The sequence below is a fragment of the Rhipicephalus sanguineus genome, chromosome 4 (genome assembly GCF_013339695.2).
Source record: "Rhipicephalus sanguineus isolate Rsan-2018 chromosome 4, BIME_Rsan_1.4, whole genome shotgun sequence".
Classification (NCBI taxonomy): domain Eukaryota; kingdom Metazoa; phylum Arthropoda; class Arachnida; order Ixodida; family Ixodidae; genus Rhipicephalus; species Rhipicephalus sanguineus.
This window is the reverse complement of record NC_051179.1, coordinates 129,494,357-129,512,057: the sequence shown is the minus strand read 5'-3', so window position 1 is coordinate 129,512,057 and position 17,701 is coordinate 129,494,357. Positions and strand designations below refer to the sequence as shown.

Below are 17,701 nucleotides of genomic sequence, written 5' to 3'. Positions count from 1 at the left end.
TTGGCCTCTCCACACTAACGCGGCCACGGTGCTGCCACCTACAGGTCGATCTCGCGGCCAATACGTCAGCGTCAGTGGCGACTCCGGCCAGCTGCTCCGGTAGGAGGCGTTGCCGCAGCATTACGTAGCATAAAAATTTATATTTTTTTGGTATAATAACATAGATTTAATCAGTGTAGATAAGGTATTATAGGCCAACATGAAACAAGGAATTTTTTTTTTTCCTTCGAGCCTGGTGGCAGACATGTCACCGCCCCGTTATGAAGGGGACGCTCGTAGCATCCGCGTTGCGACCACTCCCTACAGAGGAACGAACAACCAATTTTTATGGTGCCCATTTTTTTCTTTAGCGAAACGGAAAGTTTACCGGTGAGACTGTCTAATCACGGAACGGTAACGGGGTTCCCGTTAGCCTCATTAACGAAGTAGGACATAACACTAAAGAAGCATTGTTGAAAGCCGTAGAAATATGCTTAAGGGACCGACAACTGCCCAGAATATGAAATGAGTTGACTCCACTGATGTAAAGATTGTCCGTTGCACTGACTCAAACCAACCCTGTTTTTTTCGTGAGAGATGGATTTATATTTTTATTTCTTAATTGAAAGTCGCGATGGATGGTTGGATGGATGGATGGATGGATGGATGGATGGATGGATGGATGTATACGGCTGTGCCATTTAGACCGGGCGGCGGCTCACGCCACCTAGCCATAAAGTTAAGTACTATCATGATGTCTTGAAGGATTGCATTTCACTCGTGCCTTGATTGTATCCACCAATCGGTTAGCCTCCTCCTGGTTATTTCTACTCGTTTAAAGTATATTTTGCCTTCACTGTCCCTAAACCCCAATGCTTTGAAAAATTTCGCGCCATTATCTTGGACTGTAGGGTGAAGCCCTTTACAGAACATTATCGAATGTTCAGCCGTTTCCTCCTCTCCACACGCACTACATTAACATGTCTGTGCCTTCGTGTTTGGCTCGGTACATCTTGGTCCGCAATACGCCCGTCCTGGCCTCAAACAGCAGAGAACTACCCCGAGAATTATCGTAGATCTTTTCTTTTGCAATTTCCTGCTTGAAAGTTCGGTAAGTCTCCAGTGATGATTTCGTAAGCATCCCCATTTTCCACATGTCCCTCTCTGTTTCCTTCACCTTCTTCTTAACCGATGTTTCCTTTTGTCTTGGTATTCTGCTGTTGTCTAAATACTTGCTTCACAATTTTCGAGTTCGTTTCCTCCATTTAGTATCAACAAATCATGTACAAGTAGCTGAAAACTTTCCTAGCCTAACGCTCCTCTCCCATTTTTCTCAATCGCTCCTCAAATTCTATCTTGCTGCTAGCTTCCCCGCCCTCGAACGATGTCCATCCCATGTCACCCTGTACCCCCTGATTTGGGGCATTCCCGTGTGCTCCCAAAGCAAGCCTACCTATGCCACGTTGTTTACTTTCCAATCTTGCTTGAACCTCTGACCTCATGCACAAGCATAGGCGTGCGCAGGGTTCCTCATTAGGGGGGGGGGGGCGAAGGTTCATCGCAGCGCCCCCCCACCCTAAAAAGTCCATGTATGGGGCATATTTTGCCCCCCCCCCCTCTTAGGTGACTAGAAGGGTCAATGCACGGCGCAGATTTTGCGCCCCCCCCTCTCAGATGATTAGGGGGGGCCGCTGCCCCCCCTGCCCCCCCTCTGCGCACGCCTATGTGCACAAGACCGCATTACCAAACGTCAAACCTGGGACCATTACCCCCTTCCAAATCCCTCTCACAACGTCATACCTATTGTAGTTCCACAGTGCCCTATTTTTCATTACAGCTGCATTCCCGTTGCCCTTAGTCATTACGTATATTTCGTGCTCCCTTAGGTACTCAGCCCCGTTGTTTATCCATACGCCCAGATATTTGTATTTATCCACTATCTCCAGCGTGACTTCCTGTATCTTATGCTCACTGCTTTCATTATCATTAAGAATCATGATTGCCGATTTTTCCCTACTGAACTTCGAATTTAACCTATCTCCTTCATTACCGCAGATGTCTATCAATCTCTGCAGATCTTCCTTGTTGTCGGCCATTAATACTATATCATCTGCATACATCAATGCCGGTAATGACTGTTCAACGTGTTTTCCTTGCTTGGCAAAAGAGAGGCTGAAGCCGAGTCTACTACCCTCTAATTTAGCTTCTAATCCTTGTAGATACAGCATAAATAACAGAGGTGACAAGGGACACCCCTGTCGAAGCCCGCGTTGTATCTATATAGGTTCGGATACCTGTTTTTCCCATTTTATAACTACCCAGTTACTTTTATAGATGTCCTTTAAAAGATTAGTTATTCCATCTTCCACATCAAGTGTGTCCAGTATTCCCCACAAGTCTTCTTGAATCACACTATCGTAATAAGCTCCCTTGATATCTAGAAATGCCAGGCACAGGGGGCGGGCCTGTGTTCTTTTTCCGCTATTTCAATACACTTCGTCAATGAGAACAGGTTATCCTCCAACCTCCTTCGTTTACGGAACCCATTTTGTGTTCCCCCAGCACCCCCTCATTCTCCACCCATGTCTGTAGTCTTTCCTTTAATTACGATCTGCATCACCAGCCTGTAAACTACTGATGTCACTGTTATAGGACGGTAGTTGTTTATATCAGCTTTGTCCCCCTTTCATTTATATATCATGCTCATCCGGCTTAGTTTCCACCCATGGGGGGCTTAGCCATCCATTATTCCTTTGCTCGCTGCTTCTCTTAATGTTTGCTTAGAGTTTGGACCTAATTTCTTTATTAGCATAATTGGGATGCCGTCAGGGCCTGTTGAAGTGCTATTAGGAACCAGGCCTCTTCTCTGCCCTTTCCCACTCTCGTTGTCCCAGTGGAGCCACTGCGCTAATTGGTCTATCCTCATCCGTTAGGGTGCATGCATCGCTTCCTTGTTGTTTAAATTTTTCTGTCGCCATTGTTCTTATAAATTCCATTCCCTCATCCCCTTCTAGCCTAACCCCTTGAACTGTAGTTATAAACCTCTGTTCCATGCTTGTCTTATTACTCAGAGAATTGAGATGGTTCCAAAACTTTGCAGCTGCCTTTCTATCCTTTTTGTTTACTTCCGCCATCCATTGGGCCCCCTTTCTTCTAATCTTTTCACTGCTCAGATTGGAAGCTTCCCTTCTGCAGCTCAAAAAGTTACCCCATTTTCTTTCGACGTCATCTTCCGGTTCACCCCTCTGTTTAGCATGCCTGTGTTCTCTGGAGGCTTCCTGACGTCTTACTATGGCTCTCTTAACTTCCTCATCCCACCAGCTCTTGGGTTTGTGTCTCCTTTTCCCGGTTGATTTGGCTCGTACCTTAGCAAGCTCCAACTCAAACAGCCTAGTTAGATTTGTGTACGTCCACACTGTTTTAGTATCCTCGGTGATTACTTTCTCAATCTCTTTAGTTGCTAGTTCTATTTGCCTTTCTGAATAAATATTGCCCTGTAGTTGCTCATATTGCCTCCTTCCTATTTTCATTTCTCTTCCAAAACTCAGCTTGATATGTTTGTTTGTGTTCACTACCCAAGCCTCTGGAACCTTATTCATCTATGTTCATCACCCTTAGCCTATCATACATCCTATGTGACATCAGTGCGTAATCTATCGTCGACTGCAGCCTTCCCACCTCCCATGTTATCTGCCCTTCGCACTTCTCGGTACTGTTGCAAATGATTAAATCATGCCTTTCACACATATCCATCAGCATTCAGCCTGTTGGGTCAGTATATCCATCCATATCTTCTATGTGCGCATTCATATCTCCTAATATAATTATCCTAATATAATATAAAAATGACCTGTGGCGCCTCTGGCGGCAAGAACATGAATGATCTGATGTAAAGTCCCTAGACTTCTCCCTGCTTTTCTAATAGGGAAAAATCTACGGACTTTAATCCGACGAAGACGGCCACGTGACCGTTGATTGCTGTACGCGGTTGACGATTTGTTTGTTAGTATTCAAATATTGTTCGTTTCTTTATATTAAAAGGTATTACCAAGGTCTATCCAAATAGGTCGCGAAGCTTCGGGCGAAAAGCGGTTCAGATCCTATTGTCAGCGACATCAGCATGGGGAGTTATGGGAGTAGCGATTGAAGCGCGACTAGGTGTGGTGGGAACAAACACTAATAACAAAAAACCTAATTTCATTCAACAACAAAATAATATTTATATTTTATGACCGAGATTTATTTCAGAATAACATTTATTTAGATCCAGTGTACAAAGAATTCATGAAAATGTATATGCATTATCAAAAATCTTCTTATTAGCGCCCTCTAAAGAATGACACATGCCATTGCTCTGCGACGCAGTCCTTGTATACTCGCCGACAACTTTTCTTGGCACTGAAGGGAAAGCTACGGGGGCGGAGCGTCTGCACATGTACTGCTACGCGAAGTAGTCCGGTTTGGCGCGCGTCTCGTAACGCCGTGGAGTGTGATGGCTAGCGTTGCACTTCGACGCAAACGCTGCTTAGCGTCTAAGGTACGGGTAAAAGGCGCGACTTTTTCACGCATGCAAAAACGCGAAGTGACAACGTGTAAATTAAAAGAAATGCAGATATCTCGCTTGTGTGCGCTGCGTTCCGTCACAAAAAGCTACATGTAGAAAATGAAGGAGCATTTTATATATCTCACGCAGAAAATACGGACGCAATTGTGGGACTACATTCATTAGCGGTAGGATACGTGCATTGTGGCTCTGTAGCCTTCGCTTCAATGCCAAGAAAAGTTGTCGGCGAGTATATAGTGTTCGGAAAGGCGCGCGTAAAGTTCGTCCTGCGGCGACACACCCCCTCAGGTGTGCTGGTGTTTCGCACTTGCATGCGTGCTGTGAATTATTGTGGTGAGAATTTGATTTTTGTGTGCGCGAAGTTGCGATGTGCGTTTCATCATTGGTGAACGTGTTGGCTACGGTGTTCAACGGACGGCACGAGGCGGCTAACATTTCACGCCGAACGCTTTCCTCGGTACTAGCGGAAACGATGTGGTGTTCCAAGGATGCAATAGCAACACGCGTACGCCTGGCGAGCCCTCTCTTCTAGATAAGACACCGGGGGCAACGGTTCGGAGTAGTGTGCTTGCTGGATTTTCATGGATCAGTATTCCTGCTGCCCGGTTTCCTTCGTGAACATGCGGTGCCTACTATATTTCCGGTTATCGGTGAGCAGATCGCTAAGTTATCTGTCGCGCTACGATCGCTACAATTCGCATGTCTTGATACGTTACACGTAAGGTTAATTTATCGGAACAAAAGGCAAAACATAGTGCACGTAGTGTACGCACCTTTTGTACTTATGACATTTGTTGCTCATTGTGTAGGGTGTGTTAAATTGCTTTATTGTGACCATTGAATAAAACTGAAATATCATTATTTTGGCGTGACCAGGCGTCATTTCTTCTCGTTAGAACTGAAGCACGCATGCAATGCGCTCTTTAAGTCCCCTGCGCATGTGCGAAGCAAATAAGCAACGCTGCAAATATGAGATGTACGCTGCTGCCTACGTTATTCACGCTGTGGAAGATCACACGAACGCAGAATAAAAGCTCAGAGAATAAAGTTTCCTGGTAAAACCAAGGCGAATTCCACGACGGTACACTTAAACACGGCTGTTTATTCACGGGTCGATACTAGTTTAGCTAGCGTTGGCTTCAAGCGCATTCGCCAAGGGCTTGTCGGCTCGCTGTAGCGCGAGTCCTTAGTGATCAGGGGCCTAGGAAAAATATTTTGAGGTCAAATTTCGCGCTAGTGCCAACAAAATGACGTCACTTTTTTACCGGATATTGCGTCACATCCGCTTTATTTTTTGTTCCGCCGGAAGTGTTCCCTCCTCACACAGATGGCGCCAAGCCCCATGAGCAGCTGATGAGCAGCCATTTTCTTTACGTATGGGCTTCTATGGAAGCTTCGCTACCATTTACATTTACCTTGGTATTACTCCATAATAATGTACATATAGGCCTGCGTTAGTAGTATGCATTAAAGTGGCGCTGCCTTCGCGTGACGTAATGATCTCATGCTCGTCAGCGCGTCTTGAGCAACTTTTCAGCCTGCTCATGCAACCGTGCACGCAGTTTCCAGGTCGCTAAGATTTTGGAGCGACATAGTTTTGCTACCTACACTTCGTCTCAGAAATGACGCGCGCTGCTTCTCGGTGCGGCCGTGCATAAGCACCGTTACATTTTCGATTACTTGGCTTGGCTCGTGTATCGAGAGAGTAACGATGCCGGGACAAGCGATCCATGACACAGGCGCAGGCAACCTTGGCCGCAGGCGCACACAACGCTGTACAAGTAGAGTGTATCTAGTACACTCTAGTACAAGTACCGGGAAGCTCAAAATAAAGGTGGTTAAGCATAGTTACAGTAACTCCTGCGAAAGCAGAACAACGACAGCTTTCACAAGGGCTAGCGGCATCATTATCAATTCTCAGCGTTGCTGGAGCAAGCCTCCATGCGTGTTTGGAGCCTTTCAGATCGAAAAATACTGCTTATAAAATAACTACGTGCTTTTCTGATAAACCATTGCAGCTACAAACGCTACGAAGGGTGAGCTTCCTGTCGCGTCGTAAAAAGCTGGGTCGAGAAAAATCAGTTGTCGGTCACAAATACCGGACAGTCTACTGTCTACCGTCCTTCATCGCTATTCTGTTTTGTACCGCAGTAGAAAGCGTACCGTCTGAAGTGTCCAACCTCGCAGCGGTTTCTCTGGAAAGTGAGTAGAAATTTTGAAAAAAGAATTTTTCGATCTGCGTTCGGTCTTCTTCCATTGGCGTGAAACATGCCCACAACACTGGTTGGTGGACGCGATGACGATTGTAGAGCCGGTAAAAATTTAAACCGAAAGCACATGTGATTTTTGTAGGATTACTTTATTTTCGCTGAACACCATTGTATTGAATGTAACAGTCGTTTTCAGCGCGCTAGCGGTTAAATGAAGCCTTATTATACGATTACAGAACATTTGTTTTGCTGTAATCGCAGTCTATGCGTTTATTTTAGCACTGCTGCCGCAATCAAAGCCAAGTAGATTCATCAAAAAGAGACGATAAATGCACGCCTTCACAGCGCAGCACATGTAGGGTGGGCAAATGTCAGACATCTTAACAACAATACAGCGGCACAGTACGACTAACGCAGAGGGCCGCATGGCATAGGGCATGAGTTGAAGCCAAGTTGAAGCAGACTAAATCGAAGACGGCGCCACAAGCAGCGTCACCGGGCGCCTTTTTGGATGCGTGAGAAATAAAAAGCAAAAAAACTCTCTGACGCAACCGAAAGCTGCCCCAAGTGCGTAAAATACGATTTCAAGTTATACATGTTTGTTTTCAATTAAAATGAGTCTACCTGCGAGGATTTCTTGTCCTACCAGTAGATTGACCACATCGCTGTTGGGTGACGCTAGCGGACATTCTTTCACGATTTTGAACATCAAATTAAATATTGAAATAAAGCGGTTCAGCCGACGCTTTATTACGCCAAAGGCAAGATGGCGCCGACGAAGAAGACGCCCGAGCCAATGACTGATGATGGTTATTTACAGATGAGGAAGATGAATGTCCGATTAATGCCTACACTAATTTCCCCCGTTGACGAAAGCGGCCAGCCTGGCCGCGAATTACATTGTGGAACGCAGATGAAAGGGTTTGAGACGCGAAACGTGCACAACCTCTGTGCCGCGGCGGCGTTGGTCAGTGGAGGCATGAACAGGTGTAATTCCTTTTTTATGGGGCAAAAGCATGCTCGTTGCCGCCGATGTGACGAATGACCTTTTTATTTTCACCACAATCAGAAAAATTCTTCCGAGCGGTAGACAGTCCCGTTTAAGTGTGTGGTGCTCTTCGTTGTCATATCTCGCCGCTTTTGCCGTGACAAGCGGGGCCCTGCCCGTGGTTATCCACGACACTGTTTTGTTTCATTAAAATTTATTCTCTCTCTCTCTCTCTATTGACCGACTAACATCGTGCTTGCGCAGAATGCATGCTCCCGAACAATCGAGAAATGTAATATTCGTGACCTTGCTCTCAGTTTCAGAATCAGCAGCTAACGGCCTCACCTGTTTTTTGTTTTTTTTTGTTTTGTTTTATTTTTTGTGATAATGGTGGCCGAGGAACCCCGATGTTGTATTTAAAGAACTACTTACTTCCGACCTTCACCCCCGAAAAGCAGCGGACCAATGGCACGCCGTCGTCATCGCTTCATTTTCATTTTCGCATTCATTGCGGAGCTTGTTGTCTCTCGTCGGACTCGATCAACGAAAGGGGGCCGGGGGGGGATGGCTACGGTGAAGATGAATTGCCCCCCTCCCCACCCCTCAATAGTTAACCCTGCGGTACGCTTATGCTGGTTACCATAGAACATAGGCGGAGACTACGGGGGGGCTCGGGGGCTCGAGCCCCCCCCGAACTTTCCCAGGGGGGGCGTAGCCCCCACCGGAGCACAGAGAGGTGGATCCTGATATGTAGTTCAGAAGTGTAATCGTGAGGTGCAGAATCGTCTCAGCAAAGCGTCTCAGCAAAGCTGACAAACGTCGGGCTCTCTATAAACTTGGCTGGAGCCGTTTGAACCTCCTAAAACTACTTTCCCATTCAGCACTAACACATGTCCTTCTCTTTCCTTCCTTTCGTTTACCCCCTCCTCTCTCTCTCTCTCTCTCTCTGTGCAAGAGGGAACTTACAATGAGGCTTGGCTTTCCTGCAGTATGTTTTAAAAGCCTTGAGGCTGATTTCCCACCTTCGCATGGAATGTGGAGAGTGAACACGCTTAGAGCGAGAAAAAGTCTGGGAACAAGAGGTTTTGTGGGAAAATATTCCTGCTGGAAACTTACAGGTGTTTGCAAAGTGTGCGCCGGGGACGTGCGAGGCGATTTGCGAAGTAGTTGGAATTGTTCCGATTCTGTTAAGATTGTGGAAGTTGAAATGGCTCCAGCCACAGTTTGAAGAAAGCCCGACGTTTCGGGACCGATTCGGTCCCTTCCTCAAAGGGTGACTGAGTTGATCATGGAAGCATCGCCACGTCTTGTTCTCTCACCACGGCACCGGCTTTCCCTTTCTCTCACGTTTAAGCGAGCGGTTCACGTTTCCAGGTGTGTGCTGAATATGCCAAGACTCGAGCAAGAGCCTTCTTCCCGGATTCATTTCTGTTTCTAGAACAGAATCGCCGTCAAAGTCGATTTTATGGTCGTGCTTATCACGGTGCTCTGCAAGAGCGCTGCGCTGCGCTTCCATCTTCCTGACGTCGTTCTTGTGTTGGCGTATTCTCTCCTGGAAACACTTGCACCGTAAATGTGATAATACACCCTGCTCCCTCGCACGCTTTATGCATTAATTGTGGCGCACAGCACCAGAGCAGCATGCCGCCAAAAACATTGGTCACGCTTTCCAAGCTCTTGTTGTTTCTAGATTCCAGTGCACATGAACTAGCTGTGAAATGAGCCTAATTAAAGCGGGAACCCTAAAGAAAAAAAAAACGCATTTCGGCTGCCGGCTTCCCGTCGTCAGAGCAAGGTTCCGTGAAGCAAGGTGGCATCAAGTTTTCCTACTTAGCACTTCACAACGACTGCAGTGCCCGTGCCTCCAGTGATGGGCCTCGTGCACAATAACACTAAAGAGATACAGGAAGTATAACTGTAATGACAAATTGTCGTATTACGATCACATTCATGCCATTCTTACTGTGAACTGAGCTTTAAACAAGCGAGAAAATAACGAAAAACTGAATGATATTTGCTAACGTCCCTTCAAGCTTTTCGTAGGGATAACAGACGCAGTCCGGTCGAGAGCTATTCATCGTGATGTCTCCCTCATTCGTTTTTATTTTGCTTCTGCCTGTGAGTGGGGTGGTAATAATTCAGGGACCAGGTGTAGTCTGACCCCGGTGATGTTGACGTCGTTTATACGAGCGCGCTTCGCAGCGATTCTGCGTCGAATTTCACGCGTGTTCTGATGCTATGCCGCAGAGAACTATGGGGCTTCTATGGTTTTGATCACATGGCACATTTCTCCTTCACTGGCACCCTCTCACCTGCTCTTCGGATGTGTGCCGCATTCCACGGGCGGATTGAGTGGCCCTGCGTGGCCCTGCCGGGTCTCTCCTCACTTCACGCCGCCTTTGCTCCAGTTCTCCAAACGGAAATCGCCATTAATAAAACTCAAAATGAAAAAACCAGCAGATCCCACACAATGTGGGAATCGATGTAATGCGAAGCAGCCAGCAAAGAGCTGCATACGTCGTCTTGTTTGTCATTGAGACAATCGAAGTCATTCATGTCGTGACATCTAGTTCACTATATATCGCAAGTTTGTCATGAATGCATGCATGTACAATCTGGTATATGCCATGCTAGTGAAACGTATATTCTGGTATATATATACGATGCGTGATCTGCTATTTATGTTCGTCACGCACTCCTGCCACGCCATACAAATTGTGGTATATATCCAGTTGAGAAAACGGCCGTAAGCGCACAATGAGCGTGGCGTCTAAATCATGCCCTACATGTCATGCATGTCATGATTTGCATGTTGCCACCTGTTATTTATGTTCTTCACACAGTCACGTCACGCCATACCAATTTTAGTGCATATCAAGTTAGCGAAACGGCCGCGAGCGCACCATGAGCGTGGCACGCAAGTCATGCTGTACATGACATGCGTGTCATGATTTTCATATTAACTCCTGTAATTTATGTTCGTCACACAGTCATATCGCGCAATACCAATTTTGGTGTATGCCAAGCTAGCGAAACGGTCGCCAGAGCACCAAGACTGTGGCATGTAAATCATGTCGTTCATGACATGCATGTCATGATTTTCATGTTATGACCTGTCATTTATGTTCGTCATACAGTCATGTTACGCTATACCAATTTTGGTGTACATCCTATTAACGAAACGGCCTGGAGGGCACAAAATAGATAGATAGATAGATAGATAGATAGATAGATAGATAGATAGATAGATAGATAGATAGATAGATAGATAGATAGATAGATAGATAGATAGATAGATAGATAGATAGATAGATAGATAGATAGATAGATAGATAGATAGATAATAGATAGATACGCTCAAAGTCGCAGAAGTTCGCTAACAAATGCTTCGCCTTTAATACGCGTGTACATAAACAGTATTCGTCAAGTGGACGCCTCGCACGCCGTCGACAAAAAGCATGGCTTCGCTTTCCGTCGGTTGCTGCCAGACATATCGTACGCAGAAAGATTTGCCGCGAGAGCACGGGGGTCCTTTCAGACTCGCTGAAATGCAATCTTGCTTCCGTGGCGAGCGCTTCTCTGCGATGTTCAAAATCGCATCCATCGCTGCAATCACGAGCGAGCTTCGCAGCGATTCTGCGTCGGATTTCACGCGTGTTCTGCCGCTGTGCCGCAGAGAACTATGGGGCTTCTATGGTTTTGATCACATGGCACATTTCTCCCCACTGGCGCCCTCCCACCTGATCTTCAGATGCATGCCGCATTCCACGAGCGGATTGAGTGGCCCTGCATGGCCCTGCTCTCACTGGTCCGCTGCGACTCTCTTCACTTCGTGGCGCCTCTGCTCGAGTTCTCCAAAAGGAAATCGCCATTAATAAAAACGCACAATGAAATACGTGTGTACATAAACAGCGTTTGGCAACTGGACGCCTCGCATGCCTTCGATGAAAGCGAGGCTTCGCTTTCCGTCGTTTGGAGCCAGGCTTCGTACGCAGGAAGAGCTGCCACCGCCGCAAGAGCACGGGGGTCATTGCACACTCACTGAAATGCCATCCTGCTTTTACGGTGAGATATTCGCTGCGAGGTTCAAAGTCTACAAACACATCCATCGCGGCAATCGCGAAAGCCGCGGCCATTTGCACGCGTGGTGTGTGGTGGCGCTTTATAATTCGCTGAGAGCAATCAGATTCGTGACGACACCGCTTGAGGACCGAGTCTGGGGCGGGAGGCCTGCTTGTTTTTTGAGGAATACCTGGGAGTTTGTGAGCGAGAGTGTGCATCAAGTAATTGTTTGTGTGTACGAACTTTTGGTTGTTGTTGACATGGACAATCAGGAGCCCTGAGTGTGTTAGTATATAGGCCCTCCTACTTATATTGGCACATGCTCTTGGAGGCGTGGTCTTTGTGTAATGAAATTAAAGTGTTTGGTGTTCTTGCCAACTTGGGGGTCGATCTATAGAAGCTAGAAACGAGGGTCAGTCGACCGAACGAGAGCGGTCGAGGAGACATTCGTATGTTAAATATTTAGCTAAGTGCATTGAGGTATTTCTTAGCTCCACAGGCATTGAGTATTGCGTCTCCGGATTGAACACGATATCCTAGCGTCAGGCCAGAACCAATCGCTACGCAAGACTCCATTCCTGCAAACCCCGAGTCCAAACCGCTGCTCACTCGTCCAGAGCTTGTCACCACGACGAGGGACGTCTTCGCAACAGAACTCCTGCCCAACTGTGAGTATTTTTACGTACGTTATTGTTTTCCGCACGGAGTATTGCCACTACGCTAGCACCAGCTGATGAGTGCATAGAGGCGCTTTATTCTCGGAAAAATTATAAAGGGTGTCCCAGCTATCACGCAGCACGACTTCCTAAAAAGGAACGGCGTTACGTGAAGCAAACCTAGTACACATTGTTCCAACTTCCTAGTACACTGGAGCAGCCACTACTAATTTTTCGTTAATGATAATTAAGGAGTCATAATTATATTTGTAACTCCAGCAAAAGGGAGAGTTGGGCTAGTTGGTTTGCGTTCATATTGAAACAGCGCAAAAGACGAGTGCACAGAAAGACTAGACAACACAAGCGCTTTGTAACTCCATAATTATAAAAATGTCAATGAGGCATATGTGGGCATGTTTAAATGACATCTAACTCTGCTACTTTGAACAACGTCGCATTATTTCCTGTTGATAAAGAAAGCCCGCGAAATCTGAAAAATGCCACGTTCTGACATTCCCGAAACGCCAGACTAAACCCCAGGCCTCTGAAGATGTTTACATCCATTTCCTCAACCCAAGCTTCGGCGAAGAGAAGCCCCTTCTTTTCGGGGCATTTCGGAGCAGAGTTTGGGGAAGAATTCTGTTGACGGTCCCCCGCGGGCCCACCGCGTAAACACCCGGATCGGGTGACGGCTTCTCTCGCGCGCAGGCCACTACAGCGTCGAAGTGCCGGGCGCCCCCTCAGTTAACAGTTTTATGGCATGGGGGTGTCAGCGGAGCGCCTTTCGGCGGCCCCCTTCACGCGATTCCGTTAACCTCCGCGGCTCCCGGGCTCATTATCGCGTCCTCCGTGGATGACCGCCTGCGGCGTTCCAAGAAGAAGAAGAAGCGGCGACTGCGGAGAATTGCGCGGACGACACTGGGGTGGGGACGTCGAAACCCGACCTGGACATCGGGTCGTGAAACACCGGAAACTGGAGCGACGGGGGGCGGCCAGGGGCTTTTCAACGCGGCGCTCGCAAAACACTGCGCGTCGCGCTTGGTCCGAGCGTTGGCATTCCTGGTCGCCAATAATTCACGCAACAGCGGACAGCTCGCCCGTTCCACTCTCTCAATTTGGAGCTTCTACGTTTTTGCTTGCTCTACGTTGCTGGAGAGGGTGTTTTCCACTGGTGTAGGCTGCGGGGGCAGTCGTCGAGATTGACACGCACTGACCGACAGGAAAATATGTCGCATCAATAGTGCACGGCATTGGTTAAATGCCAGGGAGGGGCGGTCGTCAGGCCGATACAAGCCGACTGACAATGAAGAATGTTGTGTAAATAGTGACAATTGGTTGGGCGTCACGGAGAGGCGGAGTTGGGGCCTAAGAAAAGCGGCCGCGCGAACACGATCGAAAACGGAACGAGACGGAATGCGAAAAAAGGAGATCGAGACAGGAGACGATGAGAAGAAAAGAGATTTGAAGAGCCCCGGACGAATTGGACAGCGACCTAGGCAACTAACCCCGAGCCCCGACTCGCACAGCCAGCCGGCCCAGCCCCGAGGCCTCCATCAACGGACCTTTCGTAAGACGAGCTTCCTCTCCTTTATTTTAACGAACTTTGCGGGAAGGGAGGCGGCGGATTGAGACATTGCGCGGTTTTATTAATTAATAACTTCATTGTGTGTGTCCTCGTGTGTTACCTTTACTGAGTCCTGTTTCTGCGCTATGTTTTCTTTAACTCTATAACCTTGATTGTTCGCGCCATTGCATTGTAGCAGTTATTTTGAGTATGTATCCTGTGTCGCGTATCACAAGTGTTTTATTCATGTATTATGATTTTGTGTAGCGGGTGTTGTGTGTTGAGAGTATGTGCGTAGGCAAGTTATGAGTACTATTAAATAATTTGTTTGTAAATAAGGAAAACTCGTTGCCTCTTTTCCTACCCGGCCCCAGCACGAATCCCTTAGTAAAAGTTGTTGAGATGCGTAGCCAAGAGGGAGTGAGCGAGAGTAGATAGCGCCGACATTAGCGTTGGTCGAGTATAGGGATTTAGTGGCCTCCCCTCTTTGGCGGACGTCTCCCGTGACTAGACTGCTGCGGGCATCAGGAAACAGCACCCTCAAACAGATTCAGTGTGAGGTAGCCAATATCAAGGAATAAATGCAGAAATTAAAAAATTGGCCGCGTATCTGCGTGCTTTGCTGCAAATGTCGCCGAAAGACGATAGATTAGCGCTGGATGGATGGATGGATGGATGGATGGATGGATGGATGGGTGGATAAGGCTGTACCCTTTAGATCGGGCGGCGGCTCACGCCACCTAGCCGTATTACAGTTAAATACTAGCACTATGTAGGTGAAGGAATTTTCACTCGCGCCTTGATTGTAGCCACCAATCAGATAACCTCCTCCTGGTTATTTCTACCCGCTTAAAGTCTATTTTACCTTCACTGTCCCTAAACCCCAATGCTTTGGACAACTCTTCGCCATCAAGTGTTCAGCCGTTTCCTCCTCCTCTCCACACGCACTACATAACGTGTCTATTCCTTCGTATTTGGCTCGGTACGTCTTGGTCCGCAATACTCCCGTCCTGGCCTCAAACAGCAGAGAACTACCCCGAGAATTATAGTAGATCTTTTCCTTCGCAATTTCCTGCTTGAAAGTTCGGTAGGTCTCCAGTGCTGATTTCATACTCATCATCAGTTTCCACATGTCCCTCTCAGTTTCTTTCACCTTCTTCTTAAAATCTTAACCGATAGTTCCCTTTGGTTCGGTCTTCTGTCGTTTTCTAAGTATTTACTTGTCAATTTTCTGGTCCGCTTCCTCCATTTTGTATCGACATTCCTCATGTACAAGTAGCTGAAAACTTTCCCAGCCCAACGCTCCTCCCCCATTTCTCTCAATCGCTCCTCAAATTTTATCTTGCTGCTAGCCTCCCTGCCCTCAAATGATGTCCATCCCATATCACCTTGTACTCCCTGATTTGGTGTATTCCCGTGTGCTCCCAAAGCAAGCCTACCTATGCCACGTTGCTTAACTTCTAATCTTGCTTGAACCTCTGATCTCATGCACAAGACCGCATTGCCGAACGTCAGACCGGAAACCATGACCCCTTTCCATATTCCTCTCACAACATCATACCTATTGTAATTCCACAGTGCCCTATTTTTCATTACTGCTGCATTCCTGTTACCTTTAGTCGCCACGTATCTTTCGTGCGCCCTTAGATACTCAGCCCCGTTGCTTGTCCATACGCCAAGATATTTGTATTTATCCACTATTTCCAGCGTGACCTCCTGTATCCTATGCTCACTGCCTTGGTTATCATTAAAAATCATGACTGCCGATTTTTCCTTACTGAACTTCAAATTTAACCTATCTCCCTCATTACCGCAGATGGCTATCAATCCCTGCAAATCTTCCTTATGTCGGCCATTAATACTATATCTGCATACATCAATGCTGGTAATGACTGTTCAATGCGTTTTCCTTGCTTGACAAAAGAGAGGCTGGAGCCAAGTCCACTCCCTTCTAATTTGGCTTCTAATCCTCTTAGGCACAGCATAAATAACAAGGGTGACAGGGGACACCCCTGTCTAAGCCCTCGTTGTATCTCTATAGGCTTGGATACCTGCTTTTCCCATTTTATAACTACCGTGTTACCATTATAAATATCCTTTAAGAGATTAGTTATTCCATCTTCCACATCTAGTGTGTCCAGTATTTCCGACAAGTCCTCTTGAATCACACTATCGTAGGCTCCCTTGATATCCAGAAATGCCAGCCACAGGGGTCTGTGTTCTTTTTCTGCAATTTCAATGCACTGCGTCAATGAGAACAGATTGTCCTCCAACCTCCTTTGTTTCCGGAAGCCGTTTTGCAGTTCCCCCAGCACCCCCTCATCATCTACCCATGCCTGCAGTCTTTCCTTCATAATTTGCATCACCAGCCTGTAAACCACTGATGTCACTGTTAGAGGGCGGTAGTTGTTTATGTCTGCTTTGTCCCCCTTTCCTTTATAGATCATGCTCATCCTGCTTAGTTTCCACCATCGGGGACTTCACCATCCACTATTGTTTTGCTCGCTGCCTCTCTAAATGTTTGCTTAGACTTCGGACCCAATTTATTTATGAGCATAATTGGGATGCCATCAGTGGGTGTTGATGTGCTACTAGGAACTCTCTTTTCTGCCCTTTCCCACTCTCGTTGTCCAAGTGGAGCCACTGCGCTACTTGCTCTATCCTTGTCCGTTAGGGTGCATGTGGCGCTTCCTGTTTTTTTTTAAATTTTTCTGTCATCATTGTTCTTATATATTCCATTGCCTCATCCCCTTCTAGCCTGACATCTTGAGCTGTAGTTATAAACCTCTGCTCTAGCCTCCAGGCTTGTCTTGTTACTCAGGGAGTTGAGATGGTTCCAGAACTTTGCAGCTGCCTTTCTATCCTTCTTGTTTACTTCTGCCACCCACTGGTCCCCCTTTCTTCTAATCTTTTCATTGATGAGATGGGATGCTCCCTTCTACAGCTTAAGAAGTTATCCCATTTTCTTTCGACATCGTCTTCCGGTTCACCCTCTGCTTAGCGTATCTGTGTTTCTTGGAGGCTTCCTGACGTTTTACTATGGCCCTCTTAACTTCCTCGTCCCACCAGCTCTTGGGTTTGTCTCTTTTTCCCGGTCGACTTCGCTCGTACTTTAGCAAGCTATAGCTCAGTCTAGTTAGTTTTGTGTACGTCCACGCTGTTTTAGTATCCTCGGTGATTACTTTCTCAATTTGTTTAGTTGCTATTTCTATTGCCTTTCTGAATAAAAGTTCCCCTGTGGTTGATCATCTTGCCCCCTTCCTATTTTCATTTCTCTTCCAAACTCAGCTTGATACGCTTGTGATCACTACTAGGCTTCTGGAGCCATATTCATCTATGTTCATTACCCTTAGCCTATCATACATTGTGTGACATCAGTGCGTAATCTATCGTTGACTGTAGCCCTCCTACCTCCCATGTTATCTGCCCTTCACACTTCTCAGTACTGTTGCAAATGATTAAATCATGGCCTTTCACACATATCCATCAGCGTTTTGGCCTGTTGAGTCAGTATAACCCATCCATATCCTCTATGTGCGCGTTCATATCTCCCAGTATAATGATCTCGCACTCTTTTCCTAGTTCGTCAATATCATTTGCTATGCACTCCACCATTTCTTGGTTTCCTCTCTGGCTTTTGGTCCTGTCCACAAGTATACAAAACCAAGGAGCGTCATC

General features: G+C 46.8%; 1 protein-coding gene and 1 pseudogene; both read right to left on the bottom strand.

Annotated features, from left to right (window-relative positions):
* LOC119390670 (gastrula zinc finger protein XlCGF8.2DB) overlaps window positions 1-17,701 on the bottom strand; it is an 807,836-nt gene that overhangs the window by 116,287 nt on the left and 673,848 nt on the right.
* LOC125758197 (uncharacterized) lies at window positions 739-15,875 on the bottom strand (annotated as a pseudogene).